We start from the raw sequence: 17,360 nt of genomic DNA, 5'->3' as shown, positions 1-17,360 counted from the left end.
AAAGCGGATTTCTGTCATAACATTGATTTACCTTCTTATTTTTTAAGGCAAGCTATTGAAAACGTTAGAAAATTGGAGAAAGGTGTCTATGTAGTTGATTTGAGAGACTCATTTCATTATTGGACTCACCAAACCACTAACAGTGTTTCAGGTACAAAATGACTGTTTCTCGCTGAGAAAATGCCAAAAAGCGGATTTCTGTCATAACATTGATTTACCTTCTGATTTTTCAAGGCAAGCTATTGAAAATGTCGGAAAATTGGAGAAAGGAGTCTATGTAGTTGATTTGAGAGACTCATTTCATTATTGGACTCACCAAACCACTTACAGTGTTTCAGGTACAAAATGACTGTTTCTCGCTGAGAAAATGCCAAAAAGCGGATTTCTGTCATAACATTGATTTACCTTCTGATTTTTTAAGGCAAGCTATTGAAAACGTTAGAAAATTGGAGAAAGGTGTCTATGTAGTTGATTTGAGAGACTCATTTCATTATTGGACTCACCAAACCACTTACAGTGTTTCAGGTACAAAATGACTGTTTCTCGCTGAGAAAATGCCAAAAAGCGGATTTCTGTCATAACATTGATTTACCTTCTGATTTTTCAAGGCAAGCTATTGAAAATGTCGGAAAATTGGAGAAAGGAGTCTATGTAGTTGATTTGAGAGACTCATTTCATTATTGGACTCACCAAACCACTTACAGTGTTTCAGGTACAAAATGACTGTTTCTCGCTGAGAAAATGCCAAAAAGCGGATTTCTGTCATAACATTGATTTACCTTCTGATTTTTTAAGGCAAGCTATTGAAAACGTTAGAAAATTGGAGAAAGGAGTCTATGTAGTTGATTTGAGAGACTCATTTCATTATTGGACTCACCAAACCACTTACAGTGTTTCAGGTACAAAATGACTGTTTCTCGCTGAGAAAATGCCAAAAAGCGGATTTCTGTCATAACATTGATTTACCTTCTGATTTTTTAAGGCAAGCTATTGAAAACGTTGGAAAATTGGAGAAAGGTGTCTATGTAGTTGATTTGAGGGACTCATTTCATTATTGGACTCACCAAACCACTTACAGTGTTTCAGGTACAAAATGACTGTTTCTCGCTGAGAAAATGCCAAAAAGCGGATTTCTGTCATAACATTGATTTACCTTCTGATTTTTCAAGGCAAGCTATTGAAAATGTCGGAAAATTGGAGAAAGGAGTCTATGTAGTTGATTTGAGAGACTCATTTCATTATTGGACTCTCCAAACCGCTTACAGTGTTTCAGGTACAAAATGACTGTTTCTCGCTGAGAAAATGCCAAAAAGCGGATTTCTGTCATAACATTGATTTACCTTCTGATTTTTCAAGGCAAGCTATTGAAAACGTCATAAAATTGGAGAAAGGAGTCTATGTAGTTGATTTGAGAGACTCATTTCATTATTGGACTCACCAAACCACTTACAGTGTTTCAGGTACAAAATGACTGTTTCTCGCTGAGAAAATGCCAAAAAGCGGATTTCTGTCATAACATTGATTTACCTTCTGATTTTTTAAGGCAAGCTATTGAAAACGTTAGAAAATTGGAGAAAGGAGTCTATGTAGTTGATTTGAGAGACTCATTTAATTATTGGACTCACCAAACCACTTACAGTGTTTCAGGTACAAAATGACTGTTTCTCGCTGAGAAAATGCCAAAAAGCGGATTTCTGTCATAACATTGATTTACCTTCTGATTTTTCAAGGCAAGCTATTGAAAATGTCGGACAATTGGAGAAAGGAGTCTATGTAGTTGATTTGAGAGACTCATTTCATTATTGGACTCACCAAACCACTTACAGTGTTTCAGGTACAAAATGACTGTTTCTCGCTGAGAAAATGCCAAAAAGCGGATTTCTGTCATAACATTGATTTACCTTCTGATTTTTTAAGGCAAGCTATTGAAAACGTTAGAAAATTGGAGAAAGGTGTCTATGTAGTTGATTTGAGAGACTCATTTCATTATTGGACTCTCCAAACCGCTTACAGTGTTTCAGGTACAAAATGACTGTTTCTCGCTGAGAAAATGCCAAAAAGCAGATTTCTGTCATAACATTGATTTACCTTCTTATTTTTTAAGGCAAGCTATTGAAAACGTTAGAAAATTGGAGAAAGGTGTCTATGTACTTGATTTGAGAGACTCATTTCATTATTGGACTCACCAAACCACTTACAGTGTTTCAGGTACAAAATGTCTGTTTCTCGCTGAGAAAATGCCAAAAAGCGGATTTCTGTCATAACATTGATTTACCTTCTGATTTTTCAAGGCAAGCTATTGAAAACGTCATAAAATTGGAGAAAGGAGTCTATGTAGTTGATTTGAGAGACTCATTTCATTATTGGACTCACCAAACCACTTACAGTGTTTCAGGTACAAAATGACTGTTTCTCGCTGAGAAAATGCCAAAAAGCGGATTTCTGTCATAACATTGATTTACCTTCTGATTTTTTAAGGCAAGCTATTGAAAACGTTAGAAAATTGGAGAAAGGTGTCTATGTAGTTGATTTGAGAGACTCATTTCATTATTGGACTCACCAAACCACTTACAGTGTTTCAGGTACAAAATGACTGTTTCTCGCTGAGAAAATGCCAAAAAGCGGATTTCTGTCATAACATTGATTTACCTTCTGATTTTTCAAGGCAAGCTATTGAAAATGTCGGAAAATTGGAGAAAGGAGTCTATGTAGTTGATTTGAGAGACTCATTTCATTATTGGACTCACCAAACCACTTAGAGTGTTTCAGGTACAAAATGACTGTTTCTCGCTGAGAAAATGCCAAAAAGCGGATTTCTGTCATAACATTGATTTACCTTCTTATTTTTTAAGGCAAGCTATTGAAAACGTTAGAAAATTGGAGAAAGGTGTCTATGTACTTGATTTGAGAGACTCATTTCATTATTGGACTCACCAAACCACTTACAGTGTTTCAGGTACAAAATGTCTGTTTCTCGCTGAGAAAATGCCAAAAAGCGGATTTCTGTCATAACATTGATTTACCTTCTGATTTTTCAAGGCAAGCTATTGAAAACGTCATAAAATTGGAGAAAGGAGTCTATGTAGTTGATTTGAGAGACTCATTTCATTATTGGACTCACCAAACCACTTACAGTGTTTCAGGTACAAAATGACTGTTTCTCGCTGAGAAAATGCCAAAAAGCGGATTTCTGTCATAACATTGATTTACCTTCTGATTTTTTAAGGCAAGCTATTGAAAACGTTAGAAAATTGGAGAAAGGTGTCTATGTAGTTGATTTGAGAGACTCATTTCATTATTGGACTCACCAAACCACTTACAGTGTTTCAGGTACAAAATGACTGTTTCTCGCTGAGAAAATGCCAAAAAGCGGATTTCTGTCATAACATTGATTTACCTTCTGATTTTTCAAGGCAAGCTATTGAAAATGTCGGAAAATTGGAGAAAGGAGTCTATGTAGTTGATTTGAGAGACTCATTTCATTATTGGACTCACCAAACCACTTAGAGTGTTTCAGGTACAAAATGACTGTTTCTCGCTGAGAAAATGCCAAAAAGCGGATTTCTGTCATAACATTGATTTACCTTCTTATTTTTTAAGGCAAGCTATTGAAAACGTTAGAAAATTGGAGAAAGGTGTCTATGTAGTTGATTTGAGAGACTCATTTCATTATTGGACTCACCAAACCACTTACAGTGTTTCAGGTACAAAATGACTGTTTCTCGCTGAGAAAATGCCAAAAAGCGGATTTCTGTCATAACATTGATTTACCTTCTGATTTTTTAAGGCAAGCTATTGAAAACGTCATAAAATTGGAGAAAGGAGTCTATGTAGTTGATTTGAGAGACTCATTTCATTATTGGACTCACCAAACCACTTACAGTGTTTCAGGTACAAAATGACTGTTTCTCGCTGAGAAAATGCCAAAAAGCGGATTTCTGTCATAACATTGATTTACCTTCTGATTTTTTAAGGCAAGCTATTGAAAACGTTAGAAAATTGGAGAAAGGTGTCTATGTAGTTGATTTGAGAGACTCATTTCATTATTGGACTCACCAAACCACTTACAGTGTTTCAGGTACAAAATGACTGTTTCTCGCTGAGAAAATGCCAAAAAGCGGATTTCTGTCATAACATTGATTTACCTTCTGATTTTTCAAGGCAAGCTATTGAAAATGTCGGAAAATTGGAGAAAGGAGTCTATGTAGTTGATTTGAGAGACTCATTTCATTATTGGACTCACCAAACCACTTAGAGTGTTTCAGGTACAAAATGACTGTTTCTCGCTGAGAAAATGCCAAAAAGCGGATTTCTGTCATAACATTGATTTACCTTCTTATTTTTTAAGGCAAGCTATTGAAAACGTTAGAAAATTGGAGAAAGGTGTCTATGTAGTTGATTTGAGAGACTCATTTCATTATTGGACTCACCAAACCACTTACAGTGTTTCAGGTACAAAATGACTGTTTCTCGCTGAGAAAATGCCAAAAAGCGGATTTCTGTCATAACATTGATTTACCTTCTGATTTTTTAAGGCAAGCTATTGAAAACGTCATAAAATTGGAGAAAGGAGTCTATGTAGTTGATTTGAGAGACTCATTTCATTATTGGACTCACCAAACCACTTACAGTGTTTCAGGTACAAAATGACTGTTTCTCGCTGAGAAAAGGCCAAAAAGCGGATTTCTGTCATAACATTGATTTACCTTCTGATTTTTTAAGGCAAGCTATTGAAAACGTTAGAAAATAGGAGAAAGGTGTCTATGTAGTTGATTTGAGCGACTCATTTCATTATTGGACTCACCAAACCACTTACAGTGTTTCAGGTACAAAATGACTGTTTCTCGCTGAGAAAATGCCAAAAAGCGGATTTCTGTCATAACATTGATTTACCTTCTGATTTTTCAAGGCAAGCTATTGAAAATGTCGGAAAATTGGAGAAAGGAGTCTATGTAGTTGATTTGAGAGACTCATTTCATTATTGGACTCACCAAACCACTTACAGTGTTTCAGGTACAAAATGACTGTTTCTCGCTGAGAAAATGCCAAAAAGCGGATTTCTGTCATAACATTGATTTACCTTCTGATTTTTTAAGGCAAGCTATTGAAAACGTTGGAAAATTGGAGAAAGGTGTCTATGTAGTTGATTTGAGGGACTCATTTCATTATTGGACTCACCAAACCACTTACAGTGTTTCAGGTACAAAATGACTGTTTCTCGCTGAGAAAATGCCAAAAAGCGGATTTCTGTCATAACATTGATTTACCTTCTGATTTTTCAAGGCAAGCTATTGAAAATGTCGGAAAATTGGAGAAAGGAGTCTATGTAGTTGATTTGAGAGACTCATTTCATTATTGGACTCACCAAACCACTTACAGTGTTTCAGGTACAAAATGACTGTTTCTCGCTGAGAAAAGGCCAAAAAGCGGATTTCTGTCATAACATTGATTTACCTTCTGATTTTTTAAGGCAAGCTATTGAAAACGTTAGAAAATTGGAGAAAGGTGTCTATGTAGTTGATTTGAGCGACTCATTTCATTATTGGACTCACCAAACCACTTACAGTGTTTCAGGTACAAAATGACTGTTTCTCGCTGAGAAAATGCCAAAAAGCGGATTTCTGTCATAACATTGATTTACCTTCTGATTTTTCAAGGCAAGCTATTGAAAATGTCGGAAAATTGGAGAAAGGAGTCTATGTAGTTGATTTGAGAGACTCATTTCATTATTGGACTCACCAAACCACTTACAGTGTTTCAGGTACAAAATGACTGTTTCTCGCTGAGAAAATGCCAAAAAGCGGATTTCTGTCATAACATTGATTTACCTTCTGATTTTTCAAGGCAAGCTATTGAAAATGTCGGAAAATTGGAGAAAGGAGTCTATGTAGTTGATTTGAGAGACTCATTTCATTATTGGACTCACCAAACCACTTACAGTGTTTCAGGTACAAAATGACTGTTTCTCGCTGAGAAAAGGCCAAAAAGCGGATTTCTGTCATAACATTGATTTACCTTCTGATTTTTTAAGGCAAGCTATTGAAAACGTTAGAAAATTGGAGAAAGGTGTCTATGTAGTTGATTTGAGCGACTCATTTCATTATTGGACTCACCAAACCACTTACAGTGTTTCAGGTACAAAATGACTGTTTCTCGCTGAGAAAATGCCAAAAAGCGGATTTCTGTCATAACATTGATTTACCTTCTGATTTTTCAAGGCAAGCTATTGAAAATGTCGGAAAATTGGAGAAAGGAGTCTATGTAGTTGATTTGAGAGACTCATTTCATTATTGGACTCACCAAACCACTTACAGTGTTTCAGGTACAAAATGACTGTTTCTCGCTGAGAAAATGCCAAAAAGCGGATTTCTGTCATAACATTGATTTACCTTCTGATTTTTTAAGGCAAGCTATTGAAAACGTTGGAAAATTGGAGAAAGGTGTCTATGTAGTTGATTTGAGGGACTCATTTCATTATTGGACTCACCAAACCACTTACAGTGTTTCAGGTACAAAATGACTGTTTCTCGCTGAGAAAATGCCAAAAAGCGGATTTCTGTCATAACATTGATTTACCTTCTGATTTTTTAAGGCAAGCTATTGAAAACGTCATAAAATTGGAGAAAGGAGTCTATGTAGTTGATTTGAGAGACTCATTTCATTATTGGACTCACCAAACCACTTACAGTGTTTCAGGTACAAAATGACTGTTTCTCGCTGAGAAAATGCCAAAAAGCGGATTTCTGTCATAACATTGATTTACCTTCTGATTTTTCAAGGCAAGCTATTGAAAATGTCGGAAAATTGGAGAAAGGAGTCTATGTAGTTGATTTGAGAGACTCATTTCATTATTGGACTCACCAAACCACTTACAGTGTTTCAGGTACAAAATGACTGTTTCTCGCTGAGAAAATGCCAAAAAGCGGATTTCTGTCATAACATTGATTTACCTTCTGATTTTTCAAGGCAAGCTATTGAAAATGTCGGAAAATTGGAGAAAGGAGTCTATGTAGTTGATTTGAGAGACTCATTTCATTATTGGACTCACCAAACCACTTACAGTGTTTCAGGTACAAAATGACTGTTTCTCGCTGAGAAAATGCCAAAAAGCGGATTTCTGTCATAACATTGATTTACCTTCTGATTTTTTAAGGCAAGCTATTGAAAACGTTAGAAAATTGGAGAAAGGTGTCTATGTAGTTGATTTGAGAGACTCATTTCATTATTGGACTCACCAAACCACTTACAGTGTTTCAGGTACAAAATGACTGTTTCTCGCTGAGAAAATGCCAAAAAGCGGATTTCTGTCATAACATTGATTTACCTTCTGATTTTTCAAGGCAAGCTATTGAAAACGTCATAAAATTGGAGAAAGGAGTCTATGTAGTTGATTTGAGAGACTCATTTCATTATTGGACTCACCAAACCACTTACAGTGTTTCAGGTACAAAAGGACTGTTTCTCGCTGAGAAAATGCCAAAAAGCGGATTTCTGTCATAACATTGATTTACCTTCTGATTTTTTAAGGCAAGCTATTGAAAACGTTAGAAAATTGGAGAAAGGAGTCTATGTAGTTGATTTGTGAGACTCATTTCATTATTGGACTCACCAAACCACTTACAGTGTTTCAGGTTCAAAATGACTGTTTCTCGCTGAGAAACTGCCAAAAAGCGGATTTCTGTAATAACATTGTTTCAAGTGTCTGAGAGAGCTGAGCAAGGGGCCTCGCATTGACCATTACTTCCTTAGAGGTAGGGCAAATCAGTCGAGTGAAGCCCAATGGCAGGATATTCACCACAGTCCACAGGGTATCAGAACCCCAGACGAAGCTCAATCAAGCACAGATCCATTTATGAACATCAGCCCAGAGCCCATCCAGCCACAGACAGCAGTAGAGCGGAGGCTGACTGGACGAAAACCTCAAATCTTGTGGCCTAAATCCTGTCAGAAAAAGGAGTGGGAAACCACAGACACAGACCTCGTCCACCTTTTAGAAGGTCTGAAAGGGGGTGTGGAGAAAAAACTGGACAATATCGGAGAGACCATTTATAGCTATGGAGCAGAGAGATTTGGTGTGAAACGTGAGAACTTGCAGACACAGAAGGAACCATCTGCTCATCTCAAGTCCAGGAGACAACAAGAGATTCAGAGACTCGTGAAAGAAAGGAGGTGCCTGAGGAAACAATGGAAGAAGGCCACGGAAGTAGAAAGGAAAGGCCTTGGGGCACTACAGGGCGACATCAAGCAGCGTCTGGCAGCACTGCGAAGAGCAGAATGCCTGAGAAGGCAACATAAGAAGAGAGAGCGAACGAGGACTGCCTTCTACAGAGATCCCTATAAATTTGTTAAGGACCTCTTTGTCAGGGAGAAATCTGGGACCCTCAAAGTACCCATAAGAGAACTGGAAGAACATCTTCGGAAGACCTACTCCGACAAACAGAGGCATGTGCCAGCCAGCATTCCGGAGGATATGCCACCCATCCAACCACCTGAGCACCAGATTGAAACAAGGCCCCCCACATGGAGCGAAGTTGAGAGCACAGTAAAACGGGCAAGAACAGCTTCAGCCCCGGGGCCCAACGGCATTCCATACAGGGTGTATAAGAACACGCCAGGCATCTTGAAATACCTCTGGAAGCTTGTGAAAGTGGCATGGGAAAAAGGAATGATACCAAAGGCATGGCGACGGGCAGGAGGGATCCTGATTCCCAAAGAGAAGAATTCCTCAACCATCGAGCAGTTTCGCCAGATCAGCCTTCTCAATGTGGAAGGAAAGATTTTCTTCAGTGTCGTGGCCCGTAGGCTCTCAGCATTCCTGCTGGCGAACAACTTTGTTGACACCTCAGTGCAAAAGGCAGGGATAAGTGGGTTCTCAGGTTACTTGGAACACACAAATGTCATCGGGCACCAAGTACAGACGGCCAAGAAGGAGAAGAAAGACCTGCATGTGGTGTTTTTAGATCTTGCCAATGCCTTCGGGTCAGTGCCTCATGAGATCTTGTGGACAGCGTTCAACTTCTTTCAAGTGCCAGAGGGCATCACAAGTCTAGTCAAAGCCTACTTCCAGGATCTCCAATTCTGTGTTACAGCACAGGATAGTACAACTGCCTGGCAGCACCTTGAGATAGGCATTATGGCGGGCTGCACCATCTCGCCACTGGTGTTTACAATGGCAATGGAGCTACTTATTCGTGCATCACGATGGGTGGTTGGAGGAGAACGATTGAAGAGCGGGCTCCGTCTTCCCCCAATCAGGGCGTACATGGACGACATGACGACAATAACAACAACGGTCGCATGTACCAAACGTCTGCTGGAGAAACTCCGGGGAAACATCAAATGGGCACGAATGGAGATTAAACCCAGCAAATCCCGTAGCATCTCCATTGTCAAAGGTAAGCTCACCAATGCAAGGTTCTATGTGGACGACCAGCCAATCCCAACAGTTCTGGAGAAGCCTATCAAAAGCCTTGGCCGATGGTATAGCGCAGAACTTAAAGACTCTGAGCAGGTGGAACAACTCAGGCAGGATACAATCAGCGGCCTCAAGCAGATTAACAACACTGCTCTCCCTGGAAAATTGAAGCTATGGTGCTTTAAGTTTGGGCTGCTACCTCGCCTCATGTGGCCAATTTCCATCTATGAGGTCACCTTATCTTATGTCAATCGGCTTGAGAGACTGGTGAATGCCCAAGTGAGGAAGTGGCTTGGACTGCCGAGATGCCTTTCCAGCATAGGCCTGTATGGCAATGGAGCGCTCTCCCTTCCAATCTCAAGCCTGGTGGAGGAGTACAAATGTGCCAAAACAAGGGTGGAAATGACTCTTACAGAATCCCGGGACCTATGCGTCAGAGATGCGGCTCCAAACCTGGCAACAGGGAGGAAATGGAAACCATCTGCAGCAGTAGCAGTGGCAAAGACCACCCTCAGACACCGGGATATAGTGGGACGAGTCCAACATGGCAGAGGGGGTCTTGGCCTGGAAGCAACAACACCCGCTTGGCAAAAGGCTACTCCGTCTGAACGGCGACACATGGTGGTTGAGGAGGTGCGCAACCAGGGGGAGGCAGCCAGGTGTGCCAAGGCAGTCTCCCAAGCCCAGCAAGGACGCTGGATGAGGTGGGAGGGTGTGGAGAGGAGGAAAATCACGTGGAATGAGATGTGGAGCATGGAGGCTAATAGGCTCAGCTTCATCATCAGAGCCACTTATGATGTCCTGCCCTCTCCAACCAACCTACATCTCTGGTATGGAGAGGACCCAGCCTGCCTGCAGTGTGCAGCCCCAGCAACCCTCAAACACATCCTGGTGGGTTGCAAGACCAGCCTGACTCAAGGAAGATACACCTGGCGCCATAACCAAGGGTTGAAGGGCTTGGCTGCCGAACTTGAGGACAAGAGGGTCACCATCAACGCCATGCCTTTCAAAACCCAGACCACCCTCCCACGGAAGACAACATTCGTCCGACAAGGGGAGAAACGGAGAACCAAGCCATCACCTCCAAACTCAGGCCCACTGGACACAGCCCGGGATTGGGAAATGCGGGTAGACCTCAGCCAGAGGCTCACTTTCCCGCCAGAAATCGCAGCAACCAACCTGCGCCCAGATTTGGTCCTCTGGTCCAAGTCCTGCCGGCGTGTCTTCATTGTGGAGCTGACTGTCCCGTGGGAGGATAACATCGACGAAGCATTCGAAAGAAAAACGCTGCGTTATGCTAACCTAGCAGCTGATGCTGAGGCGCGGGGATGGAACGTAAAGGTGTGGCCAGTGGAGGTTGGCTGCCGAGGCTTTGTAGCCAGGTCCACCACACGGCTCCTGAAGGAAGTTGGGATCAGAGGACAGGCCCAGCGGAAGGCAATAAAAGAACTTGCCAAAGCAGCCGAACGGAGCAGTCACTGGCTGTGGCTGAAACGGAGGGATGCAACATGGGCTGTTTGATGACCACGGGGTGCCACCATATGACACACACCCAGGTCTGATCAGCCTGTGGCAGGCCAACCTTGGAAGAGGGTGTATTGTGTTAAGAGGCCGAAACACCTGATGAAGACAAGGCACACAACTGATGACGTGTAGATTTGGTGGTGCCCCGCGATCCTGTCCAAACTCCACCCCACAGTCATGTCCGATAGGAGTTATCGTGCTGATATATTTTAGGGATATTAACAGCTAGTCCTATTAAGAATCCTACCTTCTGATTTTTTAAGGCAAGCTATTGAAAACGTCAGAAAATTGGAGAAAGGAGTCTATGTAGTTGATTTGAGAGACTCATTTCATTATTGGACTCACCAAACCACTTACAATGTTTCAGGTACAAAATGACTGTTTCTCGCTGAGAAACTGCCAAAAAGCGGATTTCTGTCATAACATTGATTTACCTTCTGATTTTTTAAGGCAAGCTATGGAAAACGTCAGAAAATTGGAGAAAGGAGTCTATGTAGTTGATTTGAGAGACTCATTTCATTATTGGACTCACCAAACCACTTACAGTGTTTCAGGTACAAAATGACAGTTTCTCGCTGAGAAAATGCCAAAAAGCGGATTTCTGTCATAACATTGATTTACCTTCTGATTTTTCAAGGCAAGCTATTAAAACTGTCGGAAAATTGGAGAAATGAGTCTATGTAGTTGATTTGAGAGACTCATTTCATTATTGGACTCACCAAACCACTTACAGTGTTTCAGGTACAAAATGACTGTTTCTCGCTGAGAAAATGCCAAAAAACGGATTTCTGTCATAACATTGATTTACCTTCTGATTTTTCAAGGCAAGCTATTAAAAACGTCATAAAATTGGAGAAAGGAGTCTATGTAGTTGATTTGAGAGACTCATTTCATTATTGGACTCACCAAACCACTTACAGTGTTTCAGGTACAAAATGACTGTTTCTCGCTGAGAAAATGCCAAAAAGCGGATTTCTGTCATAACATTGATTTACCTTCTGATTTTTTAAGGCAAGCTATTGAAAACGTTAGAAAATTGGAGAAAGGAGTCTATGTAGTTGATTTGAGAGACTCATTTCATTATTGGACTCACCAAACCACTTACAGTGTTTCAGGTACAAAATGACTGTTTCTCGCTGAGAAAATGCCAAAAAGCGGATTTCTGTCATAACATTGATTTACCTTCTGATTTTTTAAGGCAAGCTATTGAAAACGTTAGAAAATTGGAGAAAGGTGTCTATGTAGTTGATTTGAGAGACTCATTTCATTATTGGACTCACCAAACCACTTACAGTGTTTCAGGTACAAAATGACTGTTTCTCGCTGAGAAAATGCCAAAAAGCGGATTTCTGTCATAACATTGATTTACCTTCTGATTTTTCAAGGCAAGCTATTGAAAACGTCATAAAATTGGAGAAAGGAGTCTATGTAGTTGATTTGAGAGACTCATTTCATTATTGGACTCACCAAACCACTTACAGTGTTTCAGGTACAAAATGACTGTTTCTCGCTGAGAAAATGCCAAAAAGCGGATTTCTGTCATAACATTGATTTACCTTCTGATTTTTTAAGGCAAGCTATTGAAAACGTTAGAAAATTGGAGAAAGGAGTCTATGTAGTTGATTTGAGAGACTCATTTCATTATTAGACTCACCAAACCACTTACAGTGTTTCAGGTACAAAATGACTGTTTCTCGCTGAGAAAATGCCAAAAAGCGGATTTCTGTCATAACATTGATTTACCTTCTGATTTTTTAAGGCAAGCTATTGAAAACGTTAGAAAATTGGAGAAATGAGTCTATGTAGTTGATTTGAGAGACTCATTTCATTATTGGACTCACCAAACCACTTACAGTGTTTCAGGTACAAAATGACTGTTTCTCGCTGAGAAAATGCCAAAAAGCGGATTTCTGTCATAACATTGATTTACCTTCTGATTTTTTAAGGCAAGCTATTGAAAACGTTAGAAAATTGGAGAAAGGTGTCTATGTAGTTGATTTGAGCGACTCATTTCATTATTGGACTCACCAAACCACTTACAGTGTTTCAGGTACAAAATGACTGTTTCTCGCTGAGAAAATGCCAAAAAGCGGATTTCTGTCATAACATTGATTTACCTTCTGATTTTTCAAGGCAAGCTATTGAAAATGTCGGAAAATTGGAGAAAGGAGTCTATGTAGTTGATTTGAGAGACTAATTTCATTATTGGACTCTCCAAACCGCTTACAGTGTTTCAGGTACAAAATGACTGTTTCTCGCTGAGAAAATGCCAAAAAGCGGATTTCTGTCATAACATTGATTTACCTTCTGATTTTTTAAGGCAAGCTATTGAAAACGTTAGAAAATTGGAGAAAGGTGTCTATGTAGTTGATTTGAGAGACTCATTTCATTATTGGACTCACCAAACCACTTACAGTGTTTCAGGTACAAAATGACTGTTTCTCGCTGAGAAAATGCCAAAAAGCGGATTTCTGTCATAACATTGATTTACCTTCTGATTTTTTAAGGCAAGCTATTGAAAACGTTAGAAAATTGGAGAAAGGAGTCTATGTAGTTGATTTGAGAGACTCATTTCATTATTGGACTCACCAAACCACTTACAGTGTTTCAGGTACAAAATGACTGTTTCTCGCTGAGAAAATGCCAAAAAGCGGATTTCTGTCATAACATTGATTTAACTTCTGATTTTTTAAGGCAAGCTATTGAAAACGTTGGAAAATTGGAGAAAGGTGTCTATGTAGTTGATTTGAGGGACTCATTTCATTATTGGACTCACCAAACCACTTACAGTGTTTCAGGTACAAAATGACTGTTTCTCGCTGAGAAAATGCCAAAAAGCGGATTTCTGTCATAACATTGATTTACCTTCTGATTTTTCAAGGCAAGCTATTGAAAATGTCGGAAAATTGGAGAAAGGAGTCTATGTAGTTGATTTGAGAGACTCATTTCATTATTGGACTCACCAAACCACTTACAGTGTTTCAGGTACAAAATGACTGTTTCTCGCTGAGAAAATGCCAAAAAGCGGATTTCTGTAATAACATTGATTTACCTTCTGATTTTTTAAGGCAAGCTATTGAAAACGTTAGAAAATTGGAGAAAGGTGTCTATGTAGTTGATTTGAGAGACTCATTTCATTATTGGACTCTCCAAACCGCTTACAGTGTTTCAGGTACAAAATGACTGTTTCTCGCTGAGAAAATGCCAAAAAGCGGATTTCTGTCATAACATTGATTTACCTTCTTATTTTTTAAGGCAAGCTATTGAAAACGTTAGAAAATTGGAGAAAGGTGTCTATGTAGTTGATTTGAGAGACTCATTTCATTATTGGACTCACCAAACCACTTACAGTGTTTCAGGTACAAAATGACTGTTTCTCGCTGAGAAAATGCCAAAAAGCGGATTTCTGTAATAACATTGATTTACCTTCTGATTTTTCAAGGCAAGCTATTGAAAATTTCGGAAAATTGGAGAAAGGAGTCTATGTAGTTGATTTGAGAGACTCATTTCATTATTGGACTCACCAAACCACTTACAGTGTTTCAGGTACAAAATGACGGTTTCTCGCTGAGAAAATGCCAAAAAGCGGATTTCTGTCATAACATTGATTTACCTTCTGATTTTTTAAGGCAAGCTATTGAAAACGTTAGAAAATTGGAGAAAGGAGTCTATGTAGTTGATTTGAGTGACTCATTTCATTATTGGACTCACCAAACCACTTACAGTGTTTCAGGTACAAAATGACTGTTTCTCGCTGAGAAAATGCCAAAAAGCGGATTTCTGTCATAACATTGATTTACCTTCTGATTTTTTAAGGCAAGCTATTGAAAACGTTGGAAAATTGGAGAAAGGTGTCTATGTAGTTGATTTGAGGGACTCATTTCATTATTGGACTCACCAAACCACTTACAGTGTTTCAGGTACAAAATGACTGTTTCTCGCTGAGAAAATGCCAAAAAGCGGATTTCTGTCATAACATTGATTTACCTTCTTATTTTTTAAGGCAAGCTATTGAAAACGTTAGAAAATTAGAGAAAGGTGTCTATGTAGTTGATTTGAGAGACTCATTTCATTATTGGACTCACCAAACCACTTACAGTGTTTCAGGTACAAAATGACTGTTTCTCGCTGAGAAAATGCCAAAAAGCGGATTTCTGTCATAACATTGATTTACCTTCTGATTTTTCAAGGCAAGCTATTGAAAATTTCGGAAAATTGGAGAAAGGAGTCTATGTAGTTGATTTGAGAGACTCATTTCATTATTGGACTCACCAAACCACTTACAGTGTTTCAGGTACAAAATGACTGTTTCTCGCTGAGAAAATGCCAAAAAGCGGATTTCTGTCATAACATTGATTTACCTTCTGATTTTTTAAGGCAAGCTATTGAAAACGTTAGAAAATTGGAGAAAGGAGTCTATGTAGTTGATTTGAGAGACTCATTTCATTATTGGACTCACCAAACCACTTACAGTGTTTCAGGTACAAAATGACTGTTTCTCGCTGAGAAAATGCCAAAAAGCGGATTTCTGTCATAACATTGATTTACCTTCTGATTTTTTAAGGCAAGCTATTGAAAACGTTGGAAAATTGGAGAAAGGTGTCTATGTAGTTGATTTGAGGGACTCATTTCATTATTGGACTCACCAAACCACTTACAGTGTTTCAGGTACAAAATGACTGTTTCTCGCTGAGAAAATGCCAAAAAGCGGATTTCTGTCATAACATTGATTTACCTTCTGATTTTTCAAGGCAAGCTATTGAAAATGTCGGAAAATTGGAGAAAGGAGTCTATGTAGTTGATTTGAGAGACTCATTCATTATTGGACTCACCAAACCACTTACAGTGTTTCAGGTACAAAATGACTTTTTCTCGCTGAGAAAATGCCAAAAAGCGTATTTCTGTCATAACATTGATTTACCTTCTGATTTTTCAAGGCAAGCTATTGAAAATGTCGGAAAATTGGAGAAAGGAGTCTATGTAGTTGATTTGAGCGACTCATTTCATTATTGGACTCACCAAACCACTTACAGTGTTTCAGGTACAAAATGACTGTTTCTCGCTGAGAAAATGCCAAAAAGCGGATTTCTGTCATAACATTGATTTACCTTCTGATTTTTCAAGGCAAGCTATTGAAAATGTCGGAAAATTGGAGAAAGGAGTCTATGTAGTTGATTTGAGAGACTCATTTCATTATTGGACTCACCAAACCACTTACAGTGTTTCAGGTACAAAATGACTGTTTCTCGCTGAGAAAAGGCCAAAAAGCGGATTTCTGTCATAACATTGATTTACCTTCTGATTTTTTAAGGCAAGCTATTGAAAACGTTAGAAAATTGGAGAAAGGTGTCTATGTAGTTGATTTGAGCGACTCCTTTCATTATTGGACTCACCAAACCACTTACAGTGTTTCAGGTACAAAATGACTGTTTCTCGCTGAGAAAATCCCAAAAAGCGGATTTCTGCCATAACATTGATTTACCTTCTGATTTTTCAAGGCAAGCTATTGAAAATGTCGGAAAATTGGAGAAAGGAGTCTATGTAGTTGATTTGAGAGACTCATTTCATTATTGGACTCACCAAACCACTTACAGTGTTTCAGGTACAAAATGACTGTTTCTCGCTGAGAAAATGCCAAAAAGCGGATTTCTGTCATAACATTGATTTACCTTCTGATTTTTTAAGGCAAGCTATTGAAAACGTTAGAAAATTGGAGATAGGTGTCTATGTAGTTGATTTGAGAGACTCATTTCATTATTGGACTCTCCAAACCGCTTACAGTGTTTCAGGTACAAAATGACTGTTTCTCGCTGAGAAAATGCCAAAAAGCGGATTTCTGTCATAACATTGATTTACCTTCTTATTTTTTAAGGCAAGCTATTGAAAACGTTAGAAAATTGGAGAAAGGTGTCTATGTAGTTGATTTGAGACACTCATTTCATTATTGGACTCACCAAACCACTTACAGTGTTTCAGGTACAAAATGACTGTTTCTCGCTGAGAAAATGCCAAAAAGCGGATTTCTGTCATAACATTGATTTACCTTCTGATTTTTCAAGGCAAGCTATTGAAAACGTCATAAAATTGGAGAAAGGAGTCTATGTAGTTGATTTGAGAGACTCATTTCATTATTGGACTCACCAAACCACTTACAGTGTTTCAGGTACAAAATGACTGTTTCTCGCTGAGAAAATGCCAAAAAGCGGATTTCTGTCATAACATTGATTTACCTTCTGATTTTTTAAGGCAAGCTATTGAAAACGTTAGAAAATTGGAGAAAGGAGTCTATGTAGTTGATTTGAGAGACTCATTTCATTATTGGACTCACCAAACCACTTACAGTGTTTCAGGTACAAAATGACTGTTTCTCGCTGAGAAAATGCCAAAAAGCGGATTTCTGTCATAACATTGATTTACCTTC

This window comes from Cololabis saira, unplaced genomic scaffold, assembly GCF_033807715.1.
Source record: "Cololabis saira isolate AMF1-May2022 unplaced genomic scaffold, fColSai1.1 scf027, whole genome shotgun sequence".
NCBI classification, from domain to species: domain Eukaryota; kingdom Metazoa; phylum Chordata; class Actinopteri; order Beloniformes; family Belonidae; genus Cololabis; species Cololabis saira.
Note: the sequence above shows the minus strand (reverse complement) of the source record.